Here is an 11,046-nt window from a genome sequence, read left to right on the forward strand (position 1 = left end):
TCCTGATTGATTTAATTAATAACACTTTTGCTTTACAGGTTAAGAATCTCATCTCCCAAGATGTCTTTCTTTCTTAATAGCGTCTTTCACTCTTATATTGAACTGACTTTGTGTTATCTGAGTTCATCATTCTTTCTTTCTTTCTTTCTTTCTTTCTTTCTTTCTTTCTTTCTTTCTTTCTTTATAGCGTCTTTCACTCTTATACCAAACTGACTTTGTGTGATTTGAGTTCATCTTTCTTTCTTTCTTTCTTTCTTTCTTTCTTTCTAGCGTCTTTCACTCTTATACCAAACTGACTTTGTATGATTTGAGTTCATCTTTCTTTCTTTCTTTCTTTCTTTCTTTCTTTCTTGTTTTCTTAATAGCGTCTTTCACTCTTATACCAAACTGACTTTGTGTGATCTGAGTTTATCTTTCTTTCTTTCTTTCTTTCTTTCTTTATAGCGTCTTTCACAATCTTTCTTTCTTTTATTCTTTCTTTATAGCGTCTTTCACTCTTATACCAAATTGACTTTGTGTGATTTGAGTTCAGCTTTCTTTCTTTCTTTCTTTCTTTCTTTCTTTCTTTCTTTCTTTCTTTCTTTCTTTCTTTCTTTCTAGCGTCTTTCACTCTTATACCAAACTGACTTTGTGTGATTTGAGTTCATCTTTCTTTCTTTCTTTCTTTCTTTCTTTCTTTCTTTCTTTCTTTCTTTCTTTCTTTCTAGCGTCTTTCACTCTTATACCAAACTGACTTTGTGTGATTTGAGTTCATCTTTCTTTCTTTCTTTCTTTCTTTCTTTCTTTCTTTCTTAATAGCGTCTTTCTTTTCTTTCTTTTATTCTTTCTTAATAGCGTCTTTCACTCTTATACCAAACTGACTTTGTGTGATCTGAGTTCATCTTTCTTTCTTTCTTTCTTTCTTTCTAGCGTCTTTCTTTCTTTCTTTCTTTCTTTCTTACTCTTTCATACCAAATTGACTTTGTATGATTTGAGTCTGAGTTCATCTTTCTTTCTTTCTTTCTTTCTTTCTTTCTTTTCTTTCTTTCTTTCTTTCTTTTCTAGCGTCTTTCACTCTTATACCAAACTGACTTTGTGTGATTTGAGTTCATCTTTCTTTCTTTCTTTCTTTCTTTCTTTCTTTCTTAATAGCGTCTTTCACTCTTATACCAAACTGACTTTGTGTGATTTGAGTTCATCTTTCTTTCTTTCTTTCTTTCTTTCTTTCTTTCTTTCTTTCTTTCTTTCTTTCTTTCTTTCTTTCTTTCTTTCTTTCTTAATAGCGTCTTTCACCCTTATACCAAATTGACTTTGTGTGATCTGAGTTCATCTTTCTTTCTTTCTTTCTTTCTTTCTTTCTTTCTTTCTTTCTTTCTTTCTTTCTTTCTTTCTTTCTTAATAGCGTCTTTCACTCTTATACCAAACTGACTTTGTGTGATTTGAGTTCATCTTTCTTTCTTTCTTTCTTTCTTTCTTTCTTTCTAGCGTCTTTCACTCTTATACCAAACTGACTTTGTGTGATTTGAGTTCATCTTTCTTTCTTTCTTTCTTTCTTTCTTTCTTTCTTTCTAGCGTCTTTCACTCTTATACCAAACTGACTTTGTGTGATTTGAGTTCATCTTTCTTTCTTTCTTTCTTTCTTTCTTTCTAGCGTCTTTCACTCTTATACCAAACTGACTTTGTATGATTTGAGTTCATCTTTCTTTCTTTCTTTCTTTCTTTCTTTCTTTATAGCGTCTTTCACAATCTTTCTTTCTTTTATTCTGTCTTTATAGCGTCTTTCACAATCTTTCTTTCTTTTATTCTTTCTTTATAGCGTCTTTCACTCTTATACCAAACTGACTTTGTGTGATCTGAGTTCATCTTTCTTTCGTTCTTTCACGTTCTTATACCAAATTGACTTTGTGTGATCTGAGTTCATCTTTCTTTCTTTCTTTCTTTCTTTCTTTCTTTCTTTCTTTCTTTCTTTCTTTCTTTCTTTCTTTCTTTCTTTCTTTCTAGCGTCTTTCACAATCTTTCTTTCTTTTATTCTTTCTTAATAGCGTCTTTCACTCTTATACCAAACTGACTTTGTGTGATTTGAGTTCATCTTTCTTTCTTTCTTTCTTTCTTTCTTTCTTTCTTAATAGCGTCTTTCACCCTTATACCAAATTGACTTTGTGTGATCTGAGTTCATCTTTCTTTCTTTCTTTCTTTCTTTCTTTCTTTCTTTCTTTCTTTCTTTCTTTCTTTCTTAATAGCGTCTTTCACTCTTATACCAAACTGACTTTGTGTGATTTGAGTTCATCTTTCTTTCTTTCTTTCTTTCTTTCTTTCTTTCTTAATAGCGTCTTTCACTCTTATACCAAACTGACTTTGTGTTATCTGAGTTCATCTTTCTTTCTTTCTTTCTTTCTTTCTTTCTTTCTAGCGTCTTTCACTCTTATACCAAACTGACTTTGTGTGATTTGAGTTCATCTTTCTTTCTTTCTTTCTTTCTTTCTTTCTTTCTTTCTAGCGTCTTTCACTCTTATACCAAACTGACTTTGTGTGATTTGAGTTCATCTTTCTTTCTTTCTTTCTTTCTTTCTTTCTTTCTTTCTTTCTTTCTTTCTTTCTTTCTTTCTTTCTTTCTTTCTTTCTTTCTTTCTTTCTTTCTTTCTTTCTTCCTCATTGTTTCACTATCAAAGATTCTCCTAATGAATGTATTCATTTTTTAATCTTTACTCCGTTTCCCTCTATCTACCTTTTATTGGGCACTGGCCGTGCCACCCATCACCACACACATGCTGTACCTCTGCAGCTCTGCGCCACCCTGGAGCTCCAGGTATGTGGAGTTGACTCCAACAGAGTCCCACTGCAGACCTCTGCCCGGTTACCCTTTGGTTTGGATTAGGGATGTTCCAAGTTATCTCATTCAGGTAGCACCAAAGGATGTTAGCTCAGTATTGGAGAGAAAACCGCATGACTTGATGGAAAGTTTATGATGGGTAAAAGGGTTTAAAGTACACAACAGACTCGAGCTGCGGACCTCCAGAGCTCCACTCTATTGAGGATGATGTCGCTTTCTATTATACGTGTCAGTGATGTTTCCTGGTCACTCTAATTTCTAATGTGAAGATGATGATGATGAAGATGATGATGAGAATGACGAAGATGATGAAGATGATGATGAAAATGATGAAGATGATGATGATGAAGATAATGATGGTGATGGTGAAGTAACTTAATGCCAACCTGGAGCACCTTTAAGAAGAAACTGGATGAGATCTTGGGGCAGTTTAACTATTAGCTAATCAAACGGGCTTAATGGACGGAATTGTCTCCTCTTGTTTGTCAAATTTACTATATTTTAATCTGATGATGATGATGATGATGATAATGATAATGATGAAGATGATGATGATAATGATAAATGCCACTGAGAAGAATTGCCGCAAACATCTCTGAGGTCACAGACAAGGGGCAGTTGCCAGTGATGAAGAGAAGGGTCTCCAAATCTTAATAAAATCCGTCAATGTGAAAGGTGCCTGAAGCTAAAATCCTAGTGGGAGCGAGAGATTAACGGTCACAAGAGAAGGCCGAGGTGAGAGCTTTGTGACCCATCATATGCAGACAGTTTAAACCACCTAAGGAGAAGCTCTTGAGAAATGGTGGGAGGTCCGCACCAGTTGTCTGGACAGGTGGCTTTAGGTGAAGTATCTCCCCTATTTGAGAGACCCCCTCTGCTGCCCTAAAGAAGACCCCCCACTTAAAGTGAATACTCAACACTGATGAAGCCTTGAAGCTCCTGTAGATGTACAGACCCAGAAATGACTCTGAGAAGGGGGGCTTACAACGCCTCCTTGAATCAGTAACTGGTTACGTGAGACGATCAAAGAAATGGCGGCGAGGCTCATGAGAGAAGAAGAGAGGCAGACGAGGAGGGCAGAAGGGACGTGTGAAGAGAGACGGGCTGTGGCCAAGTGGGCCAACCACCCCAGGTGGGCCTAGCGGGGTCTTTTCTTGGTCGGCTTTCTTTGGTGATTTGTGTTTCTCTCTTCGTGTTTTCATTTTAAGCCAGCACTTCAGAGACCAGGATTTGGTTCGTCATCAGTTCAATGTTTGCATGTTCTCCCTGTGTTTGTGTGGCGTTTACTCCATACACTATATTATATTATGGGTATTCAAAGTTCACGTTGACGTTAGTTTGGTCAAAGTTAAGTTGATAGGATTGGTGAGCTTGTTGGGCTGGACAGTCTGCTCTCCTTCCAAATGGACCGCAGTCCCAATCAGCGTTGGTGTCTGCTCTTGTCCATCACATTAAATGGGTACGGAGAGTATTCAGACCCCCTTTAATTTTTCACTCTTTGTTATATCGCAGCCATTTGCTAAAATCATTTAAATTATTTTTTTCCCTCATTAATGTACACTCAGCACCCCATATTGACAGACAAAAAAAAAGAATTTTAGAAGTTGTTGCAGATTTATTACAGAGCCAGAGCCCTGACTTCACCCCAATAGAGCATCTCTGGAGAGACCTAAAAATGGCCGTCCACCAACGTTTACCATCCAACCTGACAGAAATGGAGAGGATCTGCAAGGAGGAATGGCAGAGGATCCCCAAATCCAGGTGGGAAAAACTTGTTGCCTCTTTCCCAAGAAGACTCCTGGCTGTATGAGCTCAAAAGGGGGCTTCAACTAAATACTGAGCAAAGGGTCTGAATACTTAGGACCAGGTGATATTTCAGCTTTTCTTTTTTAATAAATCTGCAACAATTTCAAAAATTCTTTTTTTTGTCTGTCAATATGGGGTGCTGTGTGTACATTAATGAGGGAAAAAAATAATTGAAATGATTTTAGCAAATGGCTGCAATATAACAAAGAGTGAACAATTGAAGGGGGTCTGAATACTTTCCGTACCCACTGTAAATGGTGCGGAGCTACTTTTATATCACAAAATGCTTTAATTTATGGGTTTATTTATTTTGATTTTGCTCCAATCAAATTAACACATGAAACCCTGATCAGCATTCGTCCGCCCCCAGAGTCTCGTCTGCTTCCACTGAACTCTATGAGGTCATTGCTGCCCTCTTCTGGCCAAATCCAAAATGACACCGTTTTCATTTCTGTAGTCAAAGTAATGCTGATTGATTGACAGGTCAGCCAACCAACCAGAGTCGGGCCGCTGCGTCATTTCTGGAGACGCCTTTCCGTGGTAGAGGAACGCAAATAGAAAGTGCGCCTCTCTGAAGCCCCTCGCTACCCCTACGGCGTCCAAATGCGACGGGGAGACTTTGTGAAAATGTCCGATGTGTCTTTCTCTAAAGTCCCTTCACATTGGCGCACAGGAACAGCGGAGGTGGGGATGATTTTTTTTTTTTAGGATCGCTTTGTACTACTTGTAGGTGGGATCATCAAACTCACTCAAGTAGTGTAAACTGCCACGCGCTCTGTGAGCTTCATTTACAACTTTAGATGAATGACAAACGTACTTTGGGGTGGCACGGTGGCGCAGTGGGTAGCGCTGCTGCCTCATAGTAAGGAGGCCTGGGTTCGCTTCCCAGGTCCTCCCTGCGTGGAGTTTGCATGTTCTCCCCGTGTCTGCGTGGATTTCCTCCTACAGTCCAAAGACATGCAGGTGAGGTGCATTGGTAGTCCTAAATTGTCCCTGGTGTGTGTGTGCCCTGCGGTGGGCTGGCACCCTGCCCAGGGTTTGTTTCCTGCCTTGTGCCCTGTGTTGGCTAGGATTGGCTCTAGCAGACCCCCGTGACCTTGTGTTCGGATTCAGCGGGTTGAATACTGGATGGATGGACAAACGTACTTTGGTCTTTCCAAGAACTTCCATTGTGGGGGGCTTCCAAAATCCAAAACTCACTTTCTGTCTGCACTCCATAAGATTAAAGCCCTGCTGCTTACTTTACCTCAGGCCAGTATGTTAAAGAGCACCCCACCAGCCACTTTATTAGGTACAACCCGGCTGGACCCCCTTTTTGCCTTCTCAACTGCCATCATTTTTCATTACCCCACCCGGGCAAAGTAGTACATTGGGGGCTTCTACCAACACAACCACTCAGCAAGTCACAACATACATAGATAAGCATGGGGGCTCATGGGGGGGGCAACTGCCCAAAGTGTCCATGCGTTAAGATGGCCCTGAGTCCGAACATTTCTCGGCTACCACCAGTTTGCACCCTGATTTTCCGAGGGAGTGGCGCCCTTGACTGATTTGACTAAGAAAAGGGTCCTGAACAATGTGGCATGGACTGGTAAGGCAGACATTGCATTTGGTGTCTTACATCAGTGCCAGTCTACCTTTCATTCTCCAGATGGATGCTTTGGACACAGGCCTGGGTGCCAGGGCCATCTTAACAGCATTACAGACCCCCGAGGCAAAGCAGTGCACTGGGGCCCCCCTTACTACACACCCACTCAGCAAGTCACAACATACATAGATTTGCATGGGGCCCCTATGCCCAGCGTGCCCATTCATTAAGACAGCCATGTGGAGAATGTGCCAACTCCACTTAGAAATCAACAGGGTGAGGGTTGCTGGATCAGGAGGCCACAGCATCCAACCATTGGACCACCGCACTGCTTTGGTACAGACTGGCATGCCAACCAGGATGGAGAGTTGGGGGTCATAATGGATGGACTACATTAGTGCAGGTGCACCCTGGCCAGGTTGGCTCTAAGCTCCTATCCCAGTCAGGGCGAGGTAATATAATGGACAGACTGGGCAGAGACTGGCTATCAAGATGAGTTTATCCCCCAGGGTGAAAGGTGGCAGCACTACTAGTTTAGACCCCTGCAAGGTTCTATTCGGAAATGGCAACCAACAGAGAAGATCTCCCTACTTTGAGGAGCCTCCACATGACCTGGAAGTGCTTCTTCCACCGTATTATGTCACGACATCAGAAGAACCCCAAGGTCCAACATAAGAGGAGCCATCATCTCAGCTCACTTAGAGGAGTCGGAGTCGGGAGGCAGAGAGCAAACCTCACGTGAAGAGTTTAAGGAGAGGGACTTGTAGAGCCGGGGTTGTCTTCTTTGGCCATCGTCCAGCTGTCGAGGTACGGTGATCAAGCCAGTATCATTTATTTGAACCTGGGGGGGCTGTGTTTGGTGGAGTTGTGTCTGCTGGTGGCGCCCCTGTGTGGCCACATACTGTACTTTTACATCACAAATTCACCTCCTTCCTCTTTATGGTCCTCTTAGAGCCGTTTACATTGCAGAACACGGCAGGACTTGCAGTCCTCACACCACTGAATCTCCACACTTTGGGCAAATCTGGAATAGGTGAGCGGCCTGATTTGAACCCGGAGTAGTGGGCCTGCAGCCCCAGCCACCGTGACCTCCCCGTCTTTATCAATCTGTCACCAGGGTGCCAGACACATTCCTCAAGGTCCATATTGACCTGATGGCATCACACAATTGCTGCTCATTTGTCGGGTGCACATCTACGATGCGAATCTCCCATTACACCAGGAGAGTGGGCATCCTGGCCGGATCAGAGGACGTGCCATTAACCGGACAGGAGGCCCAAGAGGAGCAATGGACGGATTGGCCAGCTGGGCCGAAAGAGAACTCTGTGATCAGCAGGTATAAAATAATTTGGGAATTTGGGAGTAGTTAATCCCCCCACGCTCTAGGTGGCAGTGGTCCTCATATGAGAACCCAGCCGAGGACACCTGCAGGGGTGCTATGGGAAATGTAGTCCATGCCCAAACTGGACTATCTATGAGGGACCACCCAACTTTGTCTATGGCCCTGAAGTGCTTCCTCAAGGAGACAGAATGCCGGTCTGGCATAAAAGAAAGCCACCCATTGAGAGAGTCAGAGTCGGGCAGCAGCGGGCAAATCTCTACTGGTGGATGGAAGGGTGAAGATTAAGGAATATTTGTGTTTTGGCTGATCGTTGGAGAGACGTCTGTAGAAAGTTAGTTTAGGGAGGAATAAAAGTCCTTTTTTTAACCCAATCAACGTGTGGCGCTTTATTAAAGATGTGGTTTGGGACTCTCTGGTGCCCCCTTGTGGTTACACAGCACATCTCGAATGGATTGAGAGCTGGTGACCCTGGAGGCCATTGGAGTCCAGTGAACTCACTGCCTGAGCTTGGTGACATGGTGCATTGTCCTGCTGGAAGGAGCCATCGGAAGATGGGGACACTGTGGTCATAAAGGGTCAGCAAGAACACTCAGGTGGACTGCGGCATTTAAACGATGCTCAGTTGGTACTAAGGGGCCCAATGTGTGCCAAGAAAATACCCCTCACACCATCACGCCACCACCAGCAGCAGCAGCCTGAACCGTTGATTCAAGGCAGGAGGGAACCGTGCTGTCATGTTGGTGACCCTGCCATCTGAATGTCACAGCAGAAACTGAGACTCACGTTTTTCCAGTCTTCTGTTGTCCAATTTTGGTCAGCCCGTGTGAAGTGTTGCCTGTTCTTAGCTGACAGGAGTGTCACCCGGTGGGGTCTCCTGCTGTTGTAGCCCACCTGCTACAAGGTTTGATGTGCTGTGTGTTCAGAGGTGCTCTTCTGCACACCTCAGTTGTAACGAGTGCTCGTTTCAGTTCCTGTGGCCTTTCTGCCAGCTCAGACCAGTCTGGCCATTCTCCTCTGACCGCTGGCATCAACAGGGCATTACCACTCGCTGGGTATTTTCCCTTTTCCAGACCATTATCTGGTCGTGTGTGAAAATCCCAGCAGATGAGCAGTTTCTGAAATACTCAGAGCAGCCCGTATGGCACCAACGGCCGTGCCACGTTCACTTCAGTCCCCAGTTCTGATGTTCAGCAGGTGGTCTTTTCAAGGTCTGCAGGCCGAAATGTATTGAGCTGCTGCCCTGTGATTGACTCATTAGATATTTCAGTTAACAAGCGTACCTAATAAAGTGGCCAGTGAGTGTATATACGGGCCTGGCCATCACACAACACTGCTGCTGGGAACACCCAGGTTGTCCATTTCTCCTTCCCAGGGTTTAAAGGTTAAAGAGATTTGGAGGCCGAGTTGACTTGAAGGTTCACTTCCTGCAGTTCCAAACTTCTGGGCCTATCACCTCCTGATTGGCCCCCTGTTGTCCTGTATTTCAGGTCCTTAACCAATCAGTGACACATGAGGTCTACAGGCTGAAATGCATTGAGCTGCTGCTCTGTGATTGGCCGGTTAGTTATTTGAGTTAACAAGCAGATGAACGGGCGTACCTAATAAAATGGCCGGTGGTTAGGACTTAGGAGAGCAGGCCATTCAGCTTATCCGGTCCCCTCCACTCAACCCTTCTGAAATAACATCAAGTCGAGTTCTGAGGGTCCCTAAAGTCCCCCTGTCCACCACCCTGCCTGGTGTCACTAATTATTATGGTGTCTGTGGCTTTATTCAGACGTCACGATGCCTCGAGTTGCGTCTTGGCCTTTCTCCATTTTCCTTGGCAGACCCTCTTGAGAGCATCGCAGAGTCCCCAACCCGCCGCCTACGTCTTTCAAGGAAACAGAAGAGCCGGCTGCCCAAACTAAACAAGGATTCATTGGAAGTTTTTCCCTGGAAATGTTTGGGCTGTCCAGGTAGATGCAGAGACGCTCGTCCATGCCTTTGTCTCTTCCGGGCTGGATTAATGTAATGCGCTCCTCATCGGGATTCCCGGTAAGAGTATCCAGAGACTTCAGTATATTCAGAACAGCGCTGCCAGGATCCTGATGAGGGTGCGAAAGCCCCCATCCTGAAAACTCTTCATTGGCTCCCTGTCCAGCTCAGAATAGAGTACAGGGTCTCCCTTCTTACCCATCAGTGCATTTATGGACATACTGTGCCCCTCTTCACCTACAGGAACTTCTTACTCCTTATTCTTCCTCACGGGCCTTCTGCTCTGTACACATAAACACCCTCCAAGTCCCCAGAACTGAGCTCAGCAACGTGGGTGACAGGGCCTTTTTCATCTGTGGTGCCGAACCGTTGGAATGCCCTCCCTGATTACCTGAGAGCTCCACAGTCGACTGATGTTTTTAAGCGACAGCACATGTGAACGCAGCAAAAAAAGAAATAAATAAAATAAAAAATAAATAAATAAAAATACAAATCAGAAATGTGAGGGAATGATGGAGGTCTCCAGCACCACCTAGTGGTTGCTACAGTACAAGTGGAAGAGATCACGAGGTCAAAAGAGGTCAAAGTGTCACAATGGTGATGGGAGGAGTAAAGACAGGAACGAAGCGGAAGTGTTAATCCGTCAAGCACCAATCGTCTGTCAGCTCTGTACGCTTGTCGTTTTGATTGGCTCGTGAAGGGTGATGGGAGGAGTAAAGACAGGAACGAAGCCGAAGTGTTAATCTATCAAGCACCAATCGTCTGTCAGCTCTGTACGCTTGTCGTTTTGATTGGCTCGTGAGGGTCGTACTCTTGATGACGCTGTGTAACTGGTAAGCCGCATTCTCCAGGTCCCTGCACAGCTGTTTCTGTCGGGGGACACTCCAGGACACTCAGTGACCTGCCCTGAAGTCACACCGCCGCCGTTGTCTGGCCTGCAAGTGTTGGCTCGTTGAATGGTGAGCCGCTTCCCCCCCCCCAACACCCCACCCAGTCTGAGGTGGTCTGCACGCTGTAGTAGGTTCTCTTCAAGGATCCATCTGTTTTGTCCCTCCATTGTGACCACTACCCCTGTCCCTGCCGATTACAAGCACCCCCATAGCCTGATGCCACCACCACCATCCTTCCCTGAAGAGTTGGTAATTGCAGTGCCCGCTGTTTGCCAGACCGGTTGAATTTTTGTTCCATCAGACCAAAGAAGCTTTTTCCTTGCACCCTCACCGTGTCTGCTCAACTGTCCTGTTCCTTTTACTCAAGGGGGTCTTCTCTCTGTTCCTCTGATTGACGGAGAGCTGCTGAGATGCTCTCCCGTCTCACCTTTTGACGGTCTCTTGGGGTGACCGGTGGGTCCCTTGTAACCTCCTTAACCAAGGTTATTCACTTTGGCCAGGTGGCCAACTCTATGACGAGTCCCACTGGTTCTTCTATTTCACGATTATTGGGAACACTTGAAGCTTTTGGAAGCGGTTTATAAACCCCCCCGGTCCGTTCTATGCCTCACCAAAATTTGATCGTGGTGGTCTGCAG

Source organism: Polypterus senegalus, chromosome 2, assembly GCF_016835505.1.
Source record: "Polypterus senegalus isolate Bchr_013 chromosome 2, ASM1683550v1, whole genome shotgun sequence".
NCBI lineage: Eukaryota > Metazoa > Chordata > Cladistia > Polypteriformes > Polypteridae > Polypterus > Polypterus senegalus.